We start from the raw sequence: 21908 nt of genomic DNA on the forward strand, positions 1-21908 counted from the left end.
ATTAACAGACTAATTAAAAAAATATTATTTCTAAACTATCAGTTCCTCGCTGAGTTTATTACAGCCTCAAGATAACGGATTCACGATCTACGTGCTGTTTTCTGCACAGGGGACAACAACAATAGAAGACTGCAGGTTTATGAATATTAATTAGAAATACGCATCCCACTCCGGCTGATGGAAGCAAATAGGCACCGCATGTGTACTGCAATCTTAGTTCGAATGAGGTCAGTGACACGACGTCATCTGTGGCAACACAGAAGAGGTATGATGGAGAGAAGTTTTCGAGAGAAGGGGTATCATACCCACGTATGTCTCACCCTCTCTCAAACTCCCTTTTTCAATTCACGAAAACTCTAAGTGACCTCGGAACTCATATGCGGCAGAAGATTCCTTGACTTCTAAAAATTTCATAGCCATTTTTAAACTTCTACTAAACAGAAACGAAAATCTGAAAGTACATTTGAAGAAAATGGGCTATTTCTGGGAAATTTCAAAAACTGTGCAGAACGAACTGATTGAATGTATAAAAGAGGAGCTATGTGAATTTATATATACATTCATTCAAGTTTGGATTGTACTTTATTTTATGCCTGCATTGTGGACAAAGCTACAGGCCTTTCAGATAAGTCGCACTGCTCTATTTTGCGAGACTAGTGGACTTCGACAGCGACGTTCAAGTAACTTTTCTTGGTTTTCATGATGATGGCGAAGATAGAACTGTTGTTGTTTTATTCGCTGTGCTGATTGGCGTGTTTCGGAATTATGAAGAAGAAACTGGGGACCCAAACCTACGACGGTGCTTCCATTCTGGCAGGAGAATTAAATGACCTGCAAGCTAAGGTCCGTGAAATTGTCCCCCTCCCCCCCCCCTCCCAAGCTCTTTTTACTCACTGTTTTGCACATCATTTAAATCTAGTTTGATAGGAAAGCTGTTCTTGTATAAAACCTGTAAGAACTCCACGCTTCGGGGTATTCCTGCTTTCTTTCGCCGCTCTTCGGAGCGCATAGCAATTCTCGACAGAATTGTTGGTAAACGCATTTATTCTAACAGTGAAACGAGATGGAACTGTAACCCCAAAATAATATCTGCCATTCACCAAAAACCGTCCGGGGCTAATTGTGGTTTTAAAGAAAAAATTGACAGTCCAGACTCTAGTGCAACCACTACAAGAGAAGCCTGTGGTTTCAAAAATAGTCTCCTAGGTTTTGTCTTTGATTTTCTTTTCTCTGTTTTCCAGAGCATATTTTTAAAGACTGAACTACTTTGCATCATTCTCCAGAAAAAAATAATGATGCACAGTTTTGCAACAATGCTGTATCAGAATGAATAGCTTACAAGAAAAGCTGTATGAATAAAGCTGAAATGATGGATGAATGCATTGGAGGTATTGGATAATATTGTAATACAACGAGAAACAAGATTTTCATATAGTGATAAACTACTCTTTCTTAAACTAGGGATGCTAGTCAGTTCGCCAGTGCTGCTTTCTTGTAGTCACTGATCACATTTTGTCAGTGCTACCCACTTGCTGTTACTGATACCCACCGAGTCGAGGTTTTCCCTGTAAACGATGTGGACTCATTATTAAAACCTGAGGCACATCCTAAAATCTCCTGCATATGCGTGGAGACTGCATAGAAGTGGAGACTGTATCTGCTTCGCGGCTTAAAAAAAAACTTTTCACTCCGTCAATTTGGAAGACGTTACCAAAAGAATGATTGAGAGTGAAATGGACGAAGTTCTTCCAGAAACTTTCAAACTAGCTTGTCTAATTGCTACCATTCCTGCTTCAAGTGCTTCAGTTCAAATGAGTTTTTCATGTTTAAAATGCGTAAAAATGTGTCTGAGGAACAGTATAGATCAGGATTGCTTACTAGCTCATGCTAGTACCTCAACTGAAAAACCAGTACTGCGAATACTTGAAAGCCGAGACACATGATATGACGATATCATCGAGAGATTCGGGAAAAAGAAGGACCGTCGAGTTAACTTGTTTTACAAGTAACAAAGCTGAAATTCGACTCTACCAGTTCATTTGTAAATAAAAGTGAGTGTCATTATTATTATTGTTGTTGTTGTTATTAATGGAATATGGTAGCTTTGTAATAGTATGAAGTATGTAACGCGCTTCCAAACATGCAAATGCATGTTACTAATGCATAACATGATTTATTTTATGTCTCCAAAGGGCACTCAGCATTTTCAACGCTATACGAGAATTTTTCTAAATTCTTGAGTCTATTCGGCACCACTACCTGATCTGGCACAACCGCTCTACGTGTAAGGCACGTGGGCTCCTGCTCAAATTCATCTCACGGAAACCGTTTTGTAAATACCGAAATGTTGAAATCAAAGATAGTGTGGTTCCTTAACGCTAAAAATGCGGAAGTTATTATCACAATATGACAACTGAAACCTTGAGTCAGACCTGGGATTCGATACCACTTCCCCTCTTTAGAGTGTCTGCTTTTACCTATCAGACCACCCGAGTACACAACCTGCGCTGATTTCCATTCTAATTGTCGTTACTTGTTTGCATCTAACTGCTCAAATAACTAACTTAGAAATAGCACACCAGAAGGAAAGGATGGTATAGGTAATGCCACCATAGTGATGAACTACACTATTCAAATAGAAGAAAGCACGCTGAAGAAAACGCAGAGGTACTGTGAGGCAAACCCACGCGTCACTGCGAATGGAAGTCGATCCAATACGGCACATAGGTGGCTTAAATGATGCAACCGATCTCTTGCGAAAATGAGGAAACCCGTTTCCGATAGGGCCGTTTGTACAATGCTAGACTAGGCAAGATTATGCGGCTGCCAAGAGTGGCAAAATTTTGGGGCGGCATAGGTCGGAAAAAATTAATTTCAAATCAAACAGGGAACGAAATTGAGCAAATAAGGAGAAGAAATTGCAAAGAGGAAAAATTAAAACACCGAGTTGTTCTCGAAAGAACACGGAACAGCTACTTAGTAAGTAAACACGACGAAAGTAAACACGTTGTCTCTACCTACCTGGAAACTAAAGCAGCCGCTTCTGCTTGCGAAACGGAAACAAACATCTACATCTACGTGATAACTCTGCTATTCACGATAAAGTGCCTGGCAGAGGGTTCAACGAACCACCTTCAAGCTGTCTCTCTACCGTTCCACTACGAACGGCGTTCGGGAAAAACGAGCACTTAAATTTTTCCGTGCGAGCCCTGATTTCTGTTATTTTATCGTGATGATCATTTCTCCCTATGTATGTGGGTGCCAACAGAATGTTTTCGCAATCGGAGGAGAAAACTGGTGATTGAAATTTCATGAGAAGATCCCGTCGCAACAAAAAACGCCTTTGTTTTAATGATTGCCACTCCAATTCACGCAACCTGTCTGTGGCACTATCTCCCGTATTTCGCGATAATACAAGACGAGCTGCCCTTCTTTGTACTTTTTCGATGTCATCTGTCAGTCCCACCTGAGAGGATCCCACACCGCACAGCAACACTACAGAATACGGCGGACAAGCGTGGCGTAAGCAGTCTTTTCAGTAGACCTGTTGCATCTTCTAAGTGTCCTGCCAATGAATCGCAGTCTTTGGTTTGCTCTAACCACAACATTATCTACGTGATCGTTCCAGTTTAGGTTATTTGTAATTGTAGTCCCTAAGTAATTAGTTGAATTTACAGCCTTCAGATTTGTGTGACTTATCGCGCAATTGAAGTTTAGCGGATTTCTTTTAGTACCCGTGTGAATAACTTCACACTTTTTCTTTATTCAGGTCAGTTGCCACTTCCCGCACCATACAGATATCTTATCTAAATCATTTTGCAATTCGTTTTGGTCATGTAATGACTTTACAAGACGGTAAATGACAGCATCATCTGCAAATAATCTAAAACGGCTAGTCAGATTGTCTCCTATGTCGTTAATATAGAGGGCTTATAACACTTCCTTGGGGAACGCCGGATATTACTTCTGTTTTACTCGATGACTTTCCGTCTGTTACTACGAACTGTGACCTTTATGATGGGAAATCACTAATCCAGTCGCACAACTGAGGCAGTATTCCGTAGGCACGCAGTTTGGTTAGAAGACGTTTGTGAGGAACGATGTCAAAAGCCTTCCGGAAATCTAAAAATATGGAATCAATTTGACATCCCCTGTCGATAGCACCCATTACTTCATGAGTATAAAGAGCTAGTTGTGTTCCGCAAGAACGATATTTTCTGAATCCGTGCTGTGTGTCAATAAATCGTTTTCTTCGAGATTCTTCATAATGTTCGAATACAGTATGATGTTCCAAAACCCTACTGCAAATCGACGTTAGTAATATGGGCCTGTAATTCCTAATCCCCTTTTTGCGTATTGGTGAGACTTGACCAATTTTCCAGTCTTTGGGTACGGATCTTTCTGTGAGCGAGCGGTTGTATATAACTGCTAAATATGGAGCTATTGTATCAGCATACTCTGAGAGGAACCTGACTGGTATACAATCTGGGCCGGAGGGCTTGGCTTTATTAAGTGATTTAAGCTGCTTTGTTACACCGAGGATATCTTCTTCTATGTTTCTCATCTTGGCCGTTGTTCTTATTGGAATTCAGGAATTTTTACTTCGTTTTCTTTGGTGAAGGAGTTTCGGAAAACCGTGTTTAATAACTCTGCTCTAGCGGCACTGTCGTCAGTGACTTCACCGTTGTCATCGTGCATGAAAGTACTGACTCCGTCTTGCCACTGGTGTGCTTTATGTATGATCAGAATCCCTTTGGGTTTTCTACTAGATTTAGAGACAGAATTTCGTTGTAGAAATTATTAAAAGCATCTCGCATTGACATACGCGCTATATTTCGAACTTCTGCAAAACTTTGCTAGTCTTGGGGATTTTGCGTTTCTTTTGAATTTGACATGCTTTTTCGCTGCTCGGCCTTGATTCATGTCTGTCGAGCGCTGCAGCGGAGCACATGTGCCGGCTTGGGTCACGTTGTGACTTGATATCATACGTCTTTCAGTCCGCGTTTTTGTCCTTGTCTCTGCAGTTCAGTTGTCAAAGGGCAGTTGTGTTGAGTGGTTCTGTTGATGTTTTTACTTCTACTGTTATTTCCTGTACATAATCCATAACGTATTCCCAAGATAGGCTATGTGCTTCTCTTTCAACATACCTAAGAGTTGAAACTTCCTGGCGGATTAGAACTGTGTGCCAGACCGAGACTCGAACTCGGGACCTGTGCCTTTCGCGGCCAAGTGCTCTACCAACTGAGCTACCAAGCACGACTCACGCCCCGTCCTCACTGCTTTACTTCTGCCAGTGCCTCGTCTCCTACCTTCCAAACTTTACAGAAGCTCTCCTGCGAGCCCTGCGGAACTAGCACTCCTGAAAGAAAGGATATTGCGGAGACATGGCTTAGCCACAGCCAAGGGGATGTTTCCAGAATGAGATTTTCACTCTGTAGCGGAGTGTGCGCTGATATGAAACTTCCTGGAAGATTAAAACTGTATGCCGGACCGAGACTCGAACTCGGGACCTTGCCTTTTGTAGGCAAGTGCTCTACCAACTGAGCTACCAAGCACGACTCACGCCCCGTCCTCACAGCTTTCATATCAGCGCACACTCCGCTGCAGAGTGAAAATCTCATTCTGGAAACATCCCCCAGGCTGTGGCTAAGCCATGTCTCCGCAATATCCTTTCTTTCAGGAGTGCTAGTTCTGCAGGGTTCGCAGGAGAGCTTCTGTAAAGTTTGGAAGGTAGGAGACGAGGTACTGGCAGAAGTAAAGCTGTGAGGACGGGACGTGAGTTGTGCTTGGTAGCTCAGTTGGTAGAGCACTTGCCCGCGAAAGGCAAAGGTCCCGAGTTCGAGTCTCGGTCCGGCACACAGTTTTAATCTGCCATGGAGATTCATATCAGCGCACACTCCGCTGCAGAGTGAAAATCTCATTCTGGATAACTGTATGCTCTGTAGCTGTTCATTTGCACTTTGTTATACATACACACACATCAAAGAAAGTTTTGCATCACACCGGTTCCCAGAACTCCTGAAGATAGACAGGTACAGTCCCTTTGACTGTTCAGAGATGTCACTAAACGCGCCCAAAGATGTAAACAACCATGTATGAGCAGCGCCTGTTAGACGGAGGAGTTCCGACATCCGATCAGTTCCAGTCGTTCCACCAGGAAGGAGGTACACGGCTCATGTTGTCTGTAGTTCAGCCATGCCTAGGCGGTCAATTTCGCAGTTCGATAGCGTCCGCATTGTTGTTTTGTGCCAGGAAGGGCTCTCAACAAGGGAAGTGTCCAGGCGTCTCTGAGTGAACCAAAGCGATGTTGTTCGGACATGGTGGAGATACAGGGAGACAGGAACTGTCAATAATGTGCCTCGCTCAGGCTTCCCAAGGGCTACTACTGCATTGGATGACCGCTACCTACGGATTATGGCTCGGAGGAACCCTGACAGCAACGCCACAATGTTGAATAATGCTTTTAATGCACCCACAGGACGTCGTGTTACGACTCACACTGATGCGCAACTTCATTCCCAACGTCCATGGCGAGGTGCATCTTTGCAACCACGACACCATGCAGCGTGGTACAGATGAGCCCAACAAGATGCTGAATGGACCGCTCAGGATTGGCATCATGTTCTTTTCACTGACGAGTGTCGCATATGCTTTCAACCAGAATCGTCGGAGACCTGTTTGGAGGCAACCTAGTCAGGCTGAAAGCCTTAGACACACTGTCCAGTGAGTGCAGCAAGGTGGAGGTTCTCTGCTGTTTTGGGGTGGCATTATGTGGGGCCGACGTACGCCGCTAGTCGTTATGGAAGGCGCCGTAACGGTTGTAACATACATGAATACCATCCTCCAACTGATCGTCCAACAATATCGGCAGCATACTGGCGAGACATTCGTCTTCATGGACGACAATTCCCGCTCTCATCGTGCACATCTTGTGAATGACTTCCTTCAGGGTAACGGCATCGCTCGACTAGAGTGGCCAGCATGTTCTACAGACATGAACCCTATCGATCATGCCTGGGATAGATTGATAAGGGCTGTTTATGGACGATGTGACCCACCAACCAGTCTGAGGGATCTACACCGAATCGCCGTTGAGGAATGGGACAATCTGGACCAACAGTGCCTTGATGAACTTGTGGATCGACGAATACAGGCATACATCAATGCAAGAGGGCGTGCTACTGGGTATGAAAGGTACCGGTGTGTAGAGAAATCTAGACCACCATCTCTGAAGGTCTCGCTGTATGGTGGTACAACATGCAATGTGTGGTTTTCATGAGCAATAAAAAGGGCGGAAATTATGTTTATGTTGTTCTTTATTCCAATTTTCTGTACAGTTTCCGGAACTCTCAGAACCGAGGTGATGTAAACCTTTTTTTGATGTGTGTAGGTTTGTTATTTTGATATGGTTCTTACATTTTGGGAAATACCATTTTGCCCATCGGAATTATTTGAAAATGAGTCTTGACCCGAAACTACTCATGAAGTAAATAAAAGTGAAATCTGCAACTATGGCTTTTTTCCGATTATTGGTATCGAAAAGGATTAAAAGGTATGAGCTGTACATACATAAAAATGAGCTTGTGTCTATCTGGTAGTCTGTCTCTGAGTGTCTGACACTCAAGGCACATAGCACAAGAAAAGAACTACATTGTCTCTTATGAAACAAATTAGCTATCGTTTTCTTAAAATTTGACGTACACGTAAATAATAACCAACAAGCGAATGTCACGACTTGATTATCGACGGAACATAACTGTAGAAATTGTGTGCCTTGTGGTTGCAAGCGCTTGTTTCAGTATAATTTACACATTAAATAAAATAAGTAATTGATGCCAAATTTGGCTGCACCGGTTTTTCAGTTAAGTTCTAGTTTAAAACGTTCAGCACATTCTTCCTGTTTCGATTACTTTGGGAAATTTCAAAAACTGAGGACAAAAAATAAGAAATTGAGGAAGTTTGTTGTCCTCAATTTGTTTTAAAGAAATTAAGGAAAAACATGAAAACTAGGGAGTGTCCCCAGAAAATGACGACGTCTGGTCACCTCAGGTTAATTATTAAAAGTGTAATAGGAGATTTGCATTGTTGGATGTTGGTGGTGGAGGAGGGGAGGTGGAAATGGGGAGACTGATGGTAGTAAAAAGGAGGGGGCGTCATTTATCCGTCTCGCCTAGGGTAACAAAACAACTAGCAACGGCCTTGCTTTTCGGATCCCTTGCCTAGTAGTAAATTGTTTGTATCACATGATAATCGTGCTTTAAATATCCAGCATTTACGACGTACATGTTATCGTAAGTGCAGAAGAGAATCATTGTCGCAAAAAGTCCGAAGAGGTTATTCAGCTTTCGTTTGACGAATAATTTCTCTCCGTCATAAAAGTGAGTTTTCTTACTCTTGTCTTAAATAAGAAAGAAGAATACGGTTACTAGAATTTTCAGTTTTTACCACTAGTCCAATTACCGATTACCGATAAGCAGAACCGATGCTTGTCTGCCGCTGCATTCCACAGCCTATGTCACACGACAAAACATTGCCACAAAATGGTTGGGAAAGCCCGATTGTGTTTAGCTGTGGAAGCTGGGAACCTAACAATGCGACATACGGCATTTATGAATGTGTTAAGAATTAAAACACGATAACTTTACAAGAATGTGTTGAAACATGCCGACAAATGTACTTGTGCCACACAATGATTTAACTTAAAATTAGCGAAAGGACGGGATCGCAAACACAACACTAAGTGAGCTACATTGTCAATAACCTCAACTTTGTGGCTCTTGTGATCGTCTGGTTGCTTCGCCTGTCGGCCTACGTCATTTGGCGCGAACGATTTTTAGGCGAACTGTGTGAACAACGGGAAGAAAACGGTGTAACTCGACAATGTAGTGGCCGAAGTTCGTAATGATACATAGCAGGCCAGAGTGGAACAGAACATAAAAATAATACTCTTGCAGAAAATAGCAGAAATGTCGTTTAATATAAGTGCGATGGTTAAATTCATTAAACGTTCGAAAATACAATCAATTTTATGTCAATGGTATATTATTTTCTGTGACTTAAAAAAAACTGGACAAGCATTAGCACATACTCCTAAACAGTATTATTATTTTCGTTTCAAAACTACTAACGGTTAATTTTTGTCCCGCTAAACGGGGCAAAGGGCCGTGTACAGAATGTGCTATATGGATAAACCATCTCTGGCTCTAAGGAATATAAAATGTGGGAGGGCTTCTCGGTGGCAAGACGACCGCAATGGCAGGGAAAAATACGATTTTCAAAAATATCCTCGCCGTGAACACTTTCACTGAAACCGTACCCTCTCCGGAGAGATATCAAGGACAATACAACAAAGGTTCCCTAAGAAGATTGCAAATCCAGTCTAAAATCTCGATTACTGCTACGACAAACATGAAACAATTACCCTTAATGGCATAGCTAAAATTGCTGGAAAGCAAGTGGAATACTCATTAAGTGTCTCTTAGTGCAGTGGACCACTAAACGACGTAAAACTGATTCTTAGAAGAAATGAACAAACAAATCTTCCGAGCGGTTAGACTAAACTTACCTTTTCTTCCGCAAGACGAAATCGGCACCTCTTTCAAATTGTATCCGTAACCACTGTCGCTATCAACTCTTTCTTTGATTAATCATCGTGAACCACAGCTCATAACATCTGAATCTGTCGTCGCCTTGGCATATTTCCCACAAGGTAGTCGGCTGGGGGGGGGGGGGGGGGGGGGGAGCACGCCGCCTGCCCCTCTCCTTCGCCGTTTACACCTCTCCGTCGTGAGTCCAGTGGTTGCCAAAACCTCCCGACTGCACCGCCCTAGGATAAATATAGTGTCGGCGCCATTACATTTCCGATCTAGGCAACCACTGGTAAGAAACAGAAGACAGCGTATCCTAACTATCATTCCACAACATTTCACATTTTGACGGCAATATTTTTTACACATTACCATTCTGGGAACCGAGTTGCAGACTGTATCGTCATTAAGAACTAACCCCGACTTCGACGTTCTACCTCATTCATTTGCACAACATGAAACGAAGTTGAATAACACTTGTGGTTGTAGTGTAGTTGAAGCAGTTCTGTTGCTGTTTTGTTTCTTGATGAGTCTCTGGCAACAAGCTCATTTGTGCCCCCCCCCCCCCCCCTGGAATGTAGATGTAGAGTGCAAAGTTTTTAGTTATGTGCTGTATCATACCGGATGTGCCATAAATAGGGAGCAAAGTATTAAGCTATTCCACAAGATACCTCTTTCCTCGGACATAATTGCAGACGCATGGGAAATAAAGGGCATGCACAAAAATTTGTGGAAAAACGCATGTGCGCATGGGTGTTCCTGTGTCCACACATTGCCTGATTGCGCAAGCAGCCTGTTGTGAATCCTCTTCTTTGTTTGGGAGATCGTGCTGCTGTTATTGTGTTGAAAAGTCGACAGAAAAAGAAAACGTAAAAGCGACTGTAGGTGAAGTATCTAAATGCGGAGGTACAACAAATTCGAAGTGACAACAATATTTGGTTGCAAATTTCAGCTGGTCACAGCGAGATTTTATTTTTCTACTTCGGAAAATGCTGCGATAAGGCTGTAAACAACATTTCGTTAGCTAGTAACTGGCGACTTGTATATAGTAGTTTGAACTATTTATTTCAGCCGCGCGGGATTATCCGAGCGGACTGGGGCGCTGCAGTCATGGACTGTGCGGCTGCTCCCGGCGGAGGTTCGAGTCCTCCCTCGGGCATGGTGTGTGTGTTTGTCCTTAGGATAATTTAGGTTAAGTAGTGTGTAAGCTTAGGGACTGATGACCTTAGCAGTTAAGTCTCATAAGATTTCACACACATTTGAACTTTATTTATTTCACATTTCAGAAAAAAAAACAATTCAGTGATTATTCCTGAAACCGTGAAATACTTATGGGAGGTTCTTAGTCGTTAGGCGAAGTTTAACTATCTTTCGATGTGTCATTTGCATTTTATTTTATGAAAGTTTTTTACACAAGTGTAACTGAGAAATATTATATTTGAGGAGTAACTTTTAAAAACGCGATTAGACCACAAATAAAAATTTTACAGGAGGCGCAAAAAACAACTAGGCAAAGTTGTGGAGTAAATTAGAATTTGTGTATGAGAATTTATTAAGCTTCAAGAAGTTAGAAGAATGGAATGAGTGAGACAAATCTCGCTCTTTACTTATAGGCAGTGTTTCCAACCGAATTTTTGAAATCTATGAACTTTTCTCGTTTTGCACCAGCCGAATGAACATAATGTGTTTTGAAACAAATTTACATAATAAAAAAACAAGAATCCAATCTTTGGGTTTTGCTTACAGTTTACACCAATAAGGCGCAACACAAATGAAACAGGAACAAGTGTCCAGTTGTTGTTGTAAGAAAACAATTAAAATTAGTCATTTGATTGAATGGTTGCTTACTATAATTGTTTACTTATTGTTTTTGGAGCAGATTTACAAATGCTATATTCCTTAATCACTCACTGAAAATTAAAATTAAGCATGCCATTTTCAAGCATTGTTAAAGAGTACAACCGTATTTCTTATCGAGCTTGCAAATTATGATATACATTGTTTTTCTCAGAATTATCTAAAACTTTTGTAAGCAATTAAATTGAAATTATTAATAATTCTTTTCACACTTAAGTTAATTAATTATTTTAAAATAATTGTAAAGTTCATTTTTACAGGATATTGAAAAGAAAATCATATATTGGACATCACTATCAAAAACGTCATTTCACTTTTCCCTTGTTTTAATTAAAGAATGATGTTCAAAATTTACTGGGTATTATTCATTCGAACTTTCTTCAAAGCATTTGATATCCTGTTTCCTCCTCCAAGCAATCACACTCTTACATCTTCAGCTTCGTCTTCCACATTGGCTACCACATAATCTTTGTGAAGTATGTCAACATAAAATCGTTGTTTCAGAAGGTCGAATAAATCCTTATTTATTTCTGATGTTATTCGATGTTCCAGACTTAACATTTGGGTGACGGATCTGATCTGTTGCTAGACCTTTTTTTAGCAAGGTCATATAACTTTTCGAAAGATTATCTAAATCACATGAGGGCTCCATCCTAAAAACAACATGGATTCTTTTCCCCTTCAGTTTCTTTTTGATTATAGCCCGTTTCATGTCTCTTGTGCCCACTGGCTTCCTAAAATTTTGGCAGAGATCCTTGAAGTTCAGAACATCCCAGTCTATTCCTAGTCGTTGAACATTCCCAATTCTCTGATAAATCCTGTGAGATTTTTTCTGGAGTTAGTTTTTCAAATTGCTCCCAAAGGCTTTTTTCCACAGTACCAAAAAGTCGATCTGCAGCTGAGTAGGAGTGACCACACACTGGAAACGTAATGCTATCTCTTTTACTGAGTCTGGAGATCTTTTTACGAGGGTTGTAACTTAAATAGTGGCAACTACTTATTCACAACCGATACAAAAGAGTTACATGTTTGCATTTGTTACTGTCCTTCAAGGTAGTCACCAGCGTTGTGTAGAACCCGTTGCCAGCGATGTGAAGGCTAGTATACCGTTAGCAGAGCATGTTCTGTTGATGGTGCGAATGGAGCAGTCTACTGCCTGTCGAATCTCTGGAAAAGTACTGAAGCGAAAGCCACGAAGTGGTTCCTTCATCTTCGTAATCAAATCAAAGTCACAAGGACTTAAGTCCGGGGTGTATGGTGGATGGTACAGTACTTCCCAGTCCAGTCGACAGAACAGAGCAGCCACAGCTTGCGCTGTATGCGCCCGCGAATTGCCGTGCAAAATGATGGGTGGGTTGCGCAGAAAGTGTCGCCGCTTCTTTCGCAAATCTGGTCGCATGTGATGCTCCAAAAACGAACAGTAATAGTGTACATTGACGGTCTGTCATGGAGGAACGTAATGCGTTAGGATAACACCATCACAGTCGTTCACAAAAATCACCATAACTTTCACCATACTGGGGCTCTGACACACTTTCGACTTTCGCGGCGACCCATAATGACGCCATTCGTTGGACTGGCGTTTCAGTTTTGGCTCGTACGATGTGGCCCATGTCTCATCTAGTGTTACGATACAGCGTAGGAAAGCCTCTCCTTCGCTCTCATAGCACTCCAAGTGCGTCTGAGCAGCGTCGTAATGCATCCATTTCTGCATTTCCGGCATGTCATGTGGAACCCATCGTGATGCAATTTTTCGCATGCTCAGGCGTTCCTTCAGGATGCGAAGCACAGTCGTATGCGCTAATCCGGTTTCGTGGGCGAGCTCACGAATCCTATGGCATCGATCACTGTCCACTAACGCGGAACAGTATACACTTCTTCAGAGACGCTAGGGCGACCTGCTCAATGCATGTCTGCCGCAGTTTGCCGAGCTTCGTTGAAGGCTTTTACCCAAAGTGCCACTGTTCTGTATGGCAATGCCGATTCCCCGCACGCCTTTACACTGTCATGCTGTACGACCTCAGGCACATTCAATCTTGATCAACTCCGTTGTTCCTGTTTCGGAAACATACTGATACTGTGTTTCCCTCGATTGTGCGCACGCCGGTGACGTGGGACGGGCGAGTCGATTTGCTCGGAGATAAGGTAGGTATGTCAACAAGTGTGCTATCAGCGACAATAGTAGATTCAATTGCATAGTGTCTCCACAGCAGTGTTGCTACTATTTAAGTTTCAACCTACGAAACAGTCACTAGTAGCGAGAATGAATCACATGGGCGTTCCTGCTTTGTCCAACGCAGCCGTCACAAAATAGTCTTATTGTTGAAGTATTTTCTTCATATCTATGTTTATTCAGAGCGTCAATTAAGGCTAAAGTCACTAAGTTTGAACCTCTGCCAGCCTGGTCTTCAGTGCAGCAGTGAAAGTCTGGAGACTTATTGTCAGCATCCGTAATACAGAGAGCATAATATGACAGTTGCCATGTGTAATAAGCCTCACCAGTAGCGAGTTTTGGCAGGGGTTGGACTTGCTGCAGATCAAGGCATAAAGTCAAGTTTCTTGGCAGTTCCTCCTTCACAATTTTGTAAAACCGTTTAGCTCTCATTTTATGAGTAGCAAGCTCTGCTCACGCCCTTTGTCATTTGACGAACTTTTTAGTTAGTTTTACCCCATGTTTCATTCTACAGCAGTAACTACAAACATCTATTGCAGGATCACCAAACCCCAAATTAAATTTTTTGCGCATATGTTGCTGAAGAACCACTTTTTTTGCTTTTAATGAATCAGGGACATTTTATTATAGATTTTAAAAAGTTTTGTGATATTTAAGTCAGAAGATACACTCCTGGAAATTGAAATAAGAACACCGTGAATTCATTGTCCCAGGAAGGGGAAACTTTATTGACACATTCCTGGGGTCAGATACATCACATGATCACACTGACAGAACCACAGGCACATAGACACAGGCAACAGAGCATGCACAATGTCGGCACTAGTACAGTGCATATCCACCTTTCGCAGCAATGCAGGCTGCTATTCTCCCATGGAGACGATCGTAGAGATGCTGGATGTAGTCCTGTGGAACGGCTTGCCATGCCATTTCCACCTGGCGCCTCAGTTGGACCAGCGTTCGTGCTGGACGTGCAGACCGCATGAGACGACGCTTCATCCAGTCCCAAACATGCTCAATGGGGGACAGATCCGGAGATCTTGCTGGCCAGGGTAGTTGACTTACACCTTCTAGAGCACGTTGGGTGGCACGGGATACATGCGGACGTGCATTGTCCTGTTGGAACAGCAAGTTCCCTTGCCGGTCTAGGAATGGTAGAACGATGGGTTCGATGACGGTTTGGATGTACCGTGCACTATTCAGTGTCCCCTCGACGATCACCAGTGGTGTACGGCCAGTGTAGGAGATCGCTCCCCACACCATGATGCCGGGTGTTGGCCCTGTGTGCCTCGGTCGTATGCAGTCCTGATTGTGGCGCTCACCTGCACGGCGCCAAACACGCATACGACCATCATTGGCACCAAGGCAGAAGCGACTCTCATCGCTGAAGACGACACGTCTCCATTCGTCCCTCCATTCACGCCTGTCGCGACGCCACTGGAGGCGGGCTGCACGATGTTGGGGCGTGAGCGGAAGACGGCCTAACGGTGTGCGGGACCATAGCCCAGCTTCATGGAGACGGTTGCGAATGGTCCTCGCCGATACCCCAGGAGCAACAGTGTCCCTAATTTGCTGGGAAGTGGCGGTGCGGTCCCCTACGGCACTGCGTAGGATCCTACGGTCTTGGCGTGCATCCGTGCGTCGCTGCGGTCCGGTCCCAGGTCGACGGGCACGTGCACCTTCCGCCGACCACTGGCGACAACATCGATGTACTGTGGAGACCTCACGCCCCACGTGTTGAGCAATTCGGCGGTACGTCCACCCGGCCTCCCGCATGCCCACTATACGCCCTCGCTCAAAGTCCGTCAACTGCACATACGGTTCACGTCCACGCTGTCGCGGCATGCTACCAGTGTTAAAGACTGCGATGGAGCTCCGTATGCCACGGCAAACTGGCTGACACTGACGGCGGCGGTGCACAAATGCTGCGCAGCTAGCGCCATTCGACGGCCAACACCGCGGTTCCTGGTGTGTCCGCTGTGCCGTGCGTGTGATCATTGCTTGTACAGCCCTCTCGCAGTGTCCGGAGCAAGTATGGTGGGTCTGACACACCGGTGTCAATGTGTTCTTTTTTCCATTTCCAGGAGTGTAGATACAGACTTTTACTTGTTTGTCTGCTATAGTTACTTTCTCTAGCCTTCAAATTTGCGATGAGTTGTATCACACTATCTTTGGGACGGATGACTGTAGCAGTTAAGTCCCATAAGATTTCACACATTTGTATCACACTATCTTTGTTTGCAAAGTTTTGTTTTGTTCTGCAGTCCCTTCCTCTTTTTTCACAAATTATATTACCAGCAACTACTGTGGAAGCAATGCTATTAAGTCGAGTTGTTCCCATACCGAACAGAGCTCTAAAAAACTTGGATGACACAGGAACTTACACGCTGCCTACTCTCACATGAAATTTTGTAGTCTGAGTCTTCAGTTTTCCATCCTCTTTCCGAGGACGTCATCGTTCTGGACGGTAGACAACCGTGAATGAAGACAGAATTCTGCGCTGCTGCAGTTTAAGTGTCTGTAGACTTCCATCCTATTTCTGATAAGATGGTATACAGGGATGGTATAGCATCTGAATCTTCCCTCTTTGTGTCCACAACGAGGCTCAAACTCCAGCATTTCAGAGTCCTTATCACAGTATCTGAAAGAGTTAAATAGTACAAGTTTAAGTGGATTCCTATCCAGAAATTAAAACGAAACAGGTAGTTGGTATGTGTAGTAAAATCAGTTTAGTAGACAATATCACAAAAACCTGTCTTTTAAAACATCTTACCTCTCTGTCTACTCAATCTTCCTTTTCCAATGCCGTTCTGCCGCTTCCTAGACCCAGAGGAGTGGTCCCATACACGTACAACTCCTTCCATGTCAGCCATATTTTTCACGAACAGCAAGCTCCAACATAAACAAGATACTGGCCAACCAATCTGTTGCAGGTGACAATGCGCTTGCTACAACAAGAAGTGGTACTGGTGTACAACAGATACATTGTAGTGAAGGCTTAAAACGCATTATGTCTTGGCTCCACAGCTTTTGTCTGTCTTACTGAACAAACTTTCGTTAGCAATCGACAGCAAATGGACTTATCGCGATTTGAACCAATTTCACTGATGGACTTATTGCACTTTGAACCGAAATTTTGCACATGACTTAAACGGTTAACAATATCGTTTTGAAAGAAAGCACACCTTGTAGAGAAGAAATTCGCTTCAAACTAATTTTTGACCATGAGTGGACTTATAGCGTTATGAAACGCCGCTCCTCATTTAGATTAACTCCCTTGGACCCAACAAATTTTGGAGTTTCGTTGACGCCAAAATCCACTACAACGTAGGTTGTGTTATCCAATTTGTATTTTTGGCATCATCAGTGTCCTTCATTTTCATTTATAGTACTTTATTGAGGACCTACACGGGGTCTATCATATCTTTCAAAAATGGTTCAAATGGCTCTGAGCACTATGGCACTTAACATCTATGGTCATCAGTCCCCTAGAACTTAGAACTACTTAAACCTAACTAACCTAAGGACAGCACACAACACCTAGTCATCACGAGGCAGAGATAATCCCTGACCCCGCCGGGAATCGAACCCGGGAACCCGGGCGTGCGAAGCGAGAACGCTACCGCACGACCACGAGCTGCGGACCTGTCATATCTTTCCTTCAGATGTATGTCTCCATAGTTGCTGTACTGTTAAGATGCCGTAGCATGAATATTGGTTCAGTTTTCATGCCCATATTCGTAAACTTCAGGCTTATTGTTCTCTATTTTCCTACTTAGACACTTACGGTGTACTATTCTTCACAGTAATGTGATGGGACACTTTTTACCTAATACTTGATATTCAGGGCATCACATCTCTAATTTTTATTCAAATAATCTACGGAAGCGGCATTCCATACTGCTGTCCGTAATCATCTATAAATTGAAGCCTGGTCGCTTTGAAGTCAACAGACATTATCACACATAAATCTGCCAAAAAGAGCAAAGATTCCCACTGAAGGCAGGAAGCAATGCGCTTAATGCTCAGCCTCCATTAAGTTACGCGTACACAAGCGAGCCTGCGTACTTGCGCTATTGGAAATTTATGTGTAGGTGCAAAGTTGAACAGAAAAAATGCATCGTGTGGACGCACCTTTAAACCCTGTACAGGCGGTGACATTTCTTGCGCAATGACTGCCATAGCGAGTAAATTGCTTCGTGTGAACGGTCACCTTGTGTGGCGTGTCACCGCATTGCTAGTAAATGGCATGCAACCAAACGAAACTATATTCCACGCCATATGGCTCATGGGGTTGAAAGATGTATGGGAGAAGAGGCAACAAGCTATGTAGTTCCGTCCAGACCACTAGAGGCGCTAGGGGTCAAACGAAGCTTGAAATGACCAACGAGAGCTGTCCAATGGCTGTTGTTGGTATTCTATTGTCTTGCTCTATACTGAAGTCTATGGTTACAGTCGTCTTTGTATTTATTTCATATTTACATACTACTGACCTTCATTATAAACAGATTTTTTTATTTTAAATTTCATAAAGTACACCATGGCATTGAAGAGCTCGTGCTGAAAAAAATGTCCGCAATTAATCCTAAGGTGAGACATTTCATTTTCAATAAATAGTCTCGTAGCCTATTAATGAAATGTATTGTCTTCTATCGTGAATTAAGCTGTGTGATTTCCATTTGTTTATTTAAATAACATTGATATATAATTAGTAGTTTAATTTAGTGAAGAATTTTGTGTTTCTTTTCAGAATATTCAACACAGCAAATTGATGTTGAAATACTACTGTAAATTCCCCGGCTGTTCATCTGGATATTACATGGGTTCAGCGGAGAAGTTAGCAACAAGCATTTCTGCAGGTTTCTAAAACAATATCATGAATTCCTTCTGAAGTGGAAAAGTGTTTATAAACTATCGCCTAATGTCAACTGTGCTACTTATATTTTTGTGAAGATAATTTTTTCGAAGAAGATTTTATGAACAAAACTGTGCATAGGCTAAACAGGGGTGTGTTTCCAAAACATGTGGCAGGTGTTCCTTGTGAAATTGCTAATATCAGTAGTGAATCATATGAAACTGATGTTAACAGTGCTTGAGAAATAAAAAGTAAGTTTTGTTTCCATTATCCACCTTTCCTATTTTCGTACTTAATATCGATGTCTTCTTTTTTGTGTTGAAGCATTTATAATCGTAAGATGTAGAAACATTTTTTTTTAAGAAATTACTAGCCAGTAGTGCAAGTTTCCTTTCCAATTACTCAAAAATTACAGTCCTGAAACATAGTTGTAACAAATTTTAGAATTATTAATTAATTAACAGTGTGATAAAGATTTCTTAATTGAATCTCTTTAACTGCTGATTATTCTCTTAATAAAAGATTTTTTTTCTCCATTGATCGCACAGCTTGTAAGACGTCAAAGTATGACATTATCGAGGAATATTTGTAGTCTAATTCAGTTCCAACAATTTTTATTTAGCTTGTAACATTTATTTAGGCTGCAACCTGGTTTCGACTTACTGTCAGTTTCAGGTGTTGCGTCTAGTTCTTATGACGCACAAAACTAGATGCAACACTTGAAACTGACACTAAGTTGGAACAAGCTTGTAGTGTAAATAGCTGAAGCTAAATAAAATCGTAGCTGCTTAATTAGACTACAAATATTCCTAAATAATAAGTTTGTCCCTGTTGTATTGCAATGTGTTATAGCTGTGTTTAAATTATTTTATTGTGATGCTAGCCTAAATAATTACATAGCACACCCAGAAAACTGAAGTAAGAAAGTTAAAAAAAAAAAAAAACTACAATGTACATAAGTTCGGAGGCATGCAACCCACAATGTTTATACTCTTTTAGTTCATCTCCATACCACTAGAGGTGCTACTATCGGTCTGTATTTCCCTCTTTTAACAGGGGAGTTGCACTTTTCTTGTTGTTCTGTGATATGGCTGTCTTTGAGTCCATACGTTTGATTGTTTTTGCTGTCATTAGTGCATCATGTGATAATGGAGTGGTCTAAGGAAGCTACAGAAATTCGTATTGAGGCATACAGACACGAAATATGTCTTTATGACACAAAATCACCCGTATACCATAAGAAACACGCTACAAAATACTCAGTCCACAAAAAAGCTGATTCACTGAAGGAGGCTAGGTTTTCGTCTAATGCTGATATTGCAGCAAAGATGAAAGTTTGCGCACGGCGTTTATGCCATAACTTAATACAATAAAAGCTTCACCAAGGAGTTGTATGGAATCTGCTGATGTGTATGAACCCATGGTGTGGTATCTTAAGAAACTTATGTTTTTGTGAGACCACGTTCAGGCAAGGAAACGAACTTGCAGCACAAAATTGACACAAGAAATCGTGGACTACACTAAAAACAGAACGTCACAGTAAGTAATTTTGTACCCTTCAGTTTCCTCTGCAGTTAGTACAGCAAGTGAAAAAAACTAAGTTGCTAACATGATTGCCTTGGCGAATTTCACAAGATACATTATACTAACAAATATACAATGTAAATGAATAGCACAGGTGTCTGGTATGTTTAGTTTACAATTCTAAGATTGTGGGTTTGAAACCCATTAGTGTACATACTTTCTTTCTTTGTAACTTAAAATTAAACATGTTGTGAAGCTGAGTTTGTGGTCCATGACCTCACACAGTGTCTCGTACTGGTCATAAATATCCAATCACAGAAAGTATAAGGCAGAGCTGTGTACAATTGTTGTCATTATTTTTCAGGATGAATGTCTTGTCAGTGAGACCCCAGAGTCGCCCTTGATGTTAGTGATGATTTCTTAATTATAAAAGAATGTGAAGTTGTACAAGATAGCTAGTCATTTCAAAGAGCATCATCATCACCATTCATCAGTCCACGTGGGGGAGGTATGATTGAGGGGACAAAACGGAAGAGTGCTTACAATGAGGTTAATGCTATTTTGAAAAGAGCTGGCAATATACTGACCAGCAAAATAAACCAAAAACTGCTCCAACTGATGTTGAAGTATTTGATTCATATGTAACTGCTTCTCCACAGCAAATAAAAAGTAAAGCTCTGGTAAAAAAGCTAAGAGAGAAATATTTAACATACTTTGTACTGTACAAGAGGAAGACATGGGCAGTAAGGAGTAACAAGACTGTTCATTTGTTTATTTTGAGTAACAAGACTTTATTTCTCTATTTTAAGTAACATGACTGTTTGTTTATTTTCATTAAAATATAGTTAATTAACATTTATAAAATACAAATTGAATGTAGTGCTTTATCTTGAATGTGGATTGTAATTATAGCAAATTCCAATTACAAAATTTAGTGCTAATACCAACTAAGTTAACTTATGAGTATCATATACACTCCTGCATACCATATTAACTATTCAGTCATAATTTACATTACTTATTTTCAAGTTTAGGCATTGTATCAGTACTGATTTTTTTTTTACAGATTCCAACTGCCACTGTACACATCCAGTAGTGTTGAAATATTCCTGTAGTGTGTCTCTCACTTTCCTAGCTTCTTTAACTGACTTGTGTTGACCTAACCTTCCTATGCCCCTCAGATTATTTTGCTGCCATTCTCCTGGAATGATAACACAGTGATTTGTGTCGTCTTTCTTTTCCAATTGTCCAACGTAACTCTTCCCACATGTGTCCAGTAAAAAATTAAGTAGCACACCCAAGTAGACAGTGCGATTTTCTCTACAGTTTCAACAGGTAGCTCTGTTTTCTTAAGGAGAATGCTGAACCTGTTGCTCAGTATTCCAAAAGCATTTTCAGAAGTTCTTCTTGCCCTACTCAAACGGTAATTAAATATTTTCTGTTCCTGTGTGAGATTTGCTTTATATGGCATTATTGTATGCTGTGATAAGCGAAAAGAATCATCAGCTATAACTATAAAAGGCACTGCAGTATGAGTTTCTGATAATACATCTGGTGTAAGAATGTTCACTACATTTTCAGTACCTGTAAGAATTTCACAGAGTGGACTGTTTTGAACACTCCTCCGTCACTAATCCTCCCATTGCATCCTATATCAACACATGTAAATTTATACTGTGCATCAACAAGTGCCAGTAACGCATTGCTGTTACCTGCTACATAATTGTATGATCCCATACATCTTGATGGTCAGAATTCCCTATGCTTCCCATCTAAAGCACCAAGATAATTTGGAAAGTTCCACATGTCTTGGAACTGTTTTGATATACGTTTCCATTCACTTTCTGTTGATGGCATCTGAAAGACAGAAAATGCGATGTAAATATGTCAATGTGGCTTTAATACACATGAA

General features: G+C 41.7%; 1 protein-coding gene and 1 long non-coding RNA gene across 5 annotated transcripts in view; one reads left to right on the top strand and one right to left on the bottom strand.

The window, feature by feature from the left end:
- LOC126235797 (leucine-rich repeat protein SHOC-2-like) overlaps positions 1–9702 on the bottom strand; it is a 122564-nt gene extending 112862 nt beyond the window's left edge. For all 4 annotated transcript variants that reach the window (XR_007544813.1, XM_049944616.1, XM_049944613.1 and 1 more), the window contains exon 1: positions 9566–9702. The gene's annotated coding sequence lies outside the window, so the exon portion shown is untranslated. The remainder of the gene's footprint in view (positions 1–9565) is intronic.
- A 101-nt stretch (positions 9703–9803) lies between these two features.
- LOC126235798 (uncharacterized) lies at positions 9804–18602 on the top strand. The gene is made up of 3 exons (XR_007544814.1): positions 9804–9879; positions 18152–18207; positions 18368–18602. It is a non-coding gene; the product is annotated as an uncharacterized LOC126235798 (long non-coding RNA).
- The last annotated feature ends 3306 nt before the right edge of the window (positions 18603–21908 follow it).

The sequence above is a fragment of the Schistocerca nitens genome, chromosome 2, assembly GCF_023898315.1.
Source record: "Schistocerca nitens isolate TAMUIC-IGC-003100 chromosome 2, iqSchNite1.1, whole genome shotgun sequence".
NCBI classification, from domain to species: domain Eukaryota; kingdom Metazoa; phylum Arthropoda; class Insecta; order Orthoptera; family Acrididae; genus Schistocerca; species Schistocerca nitens.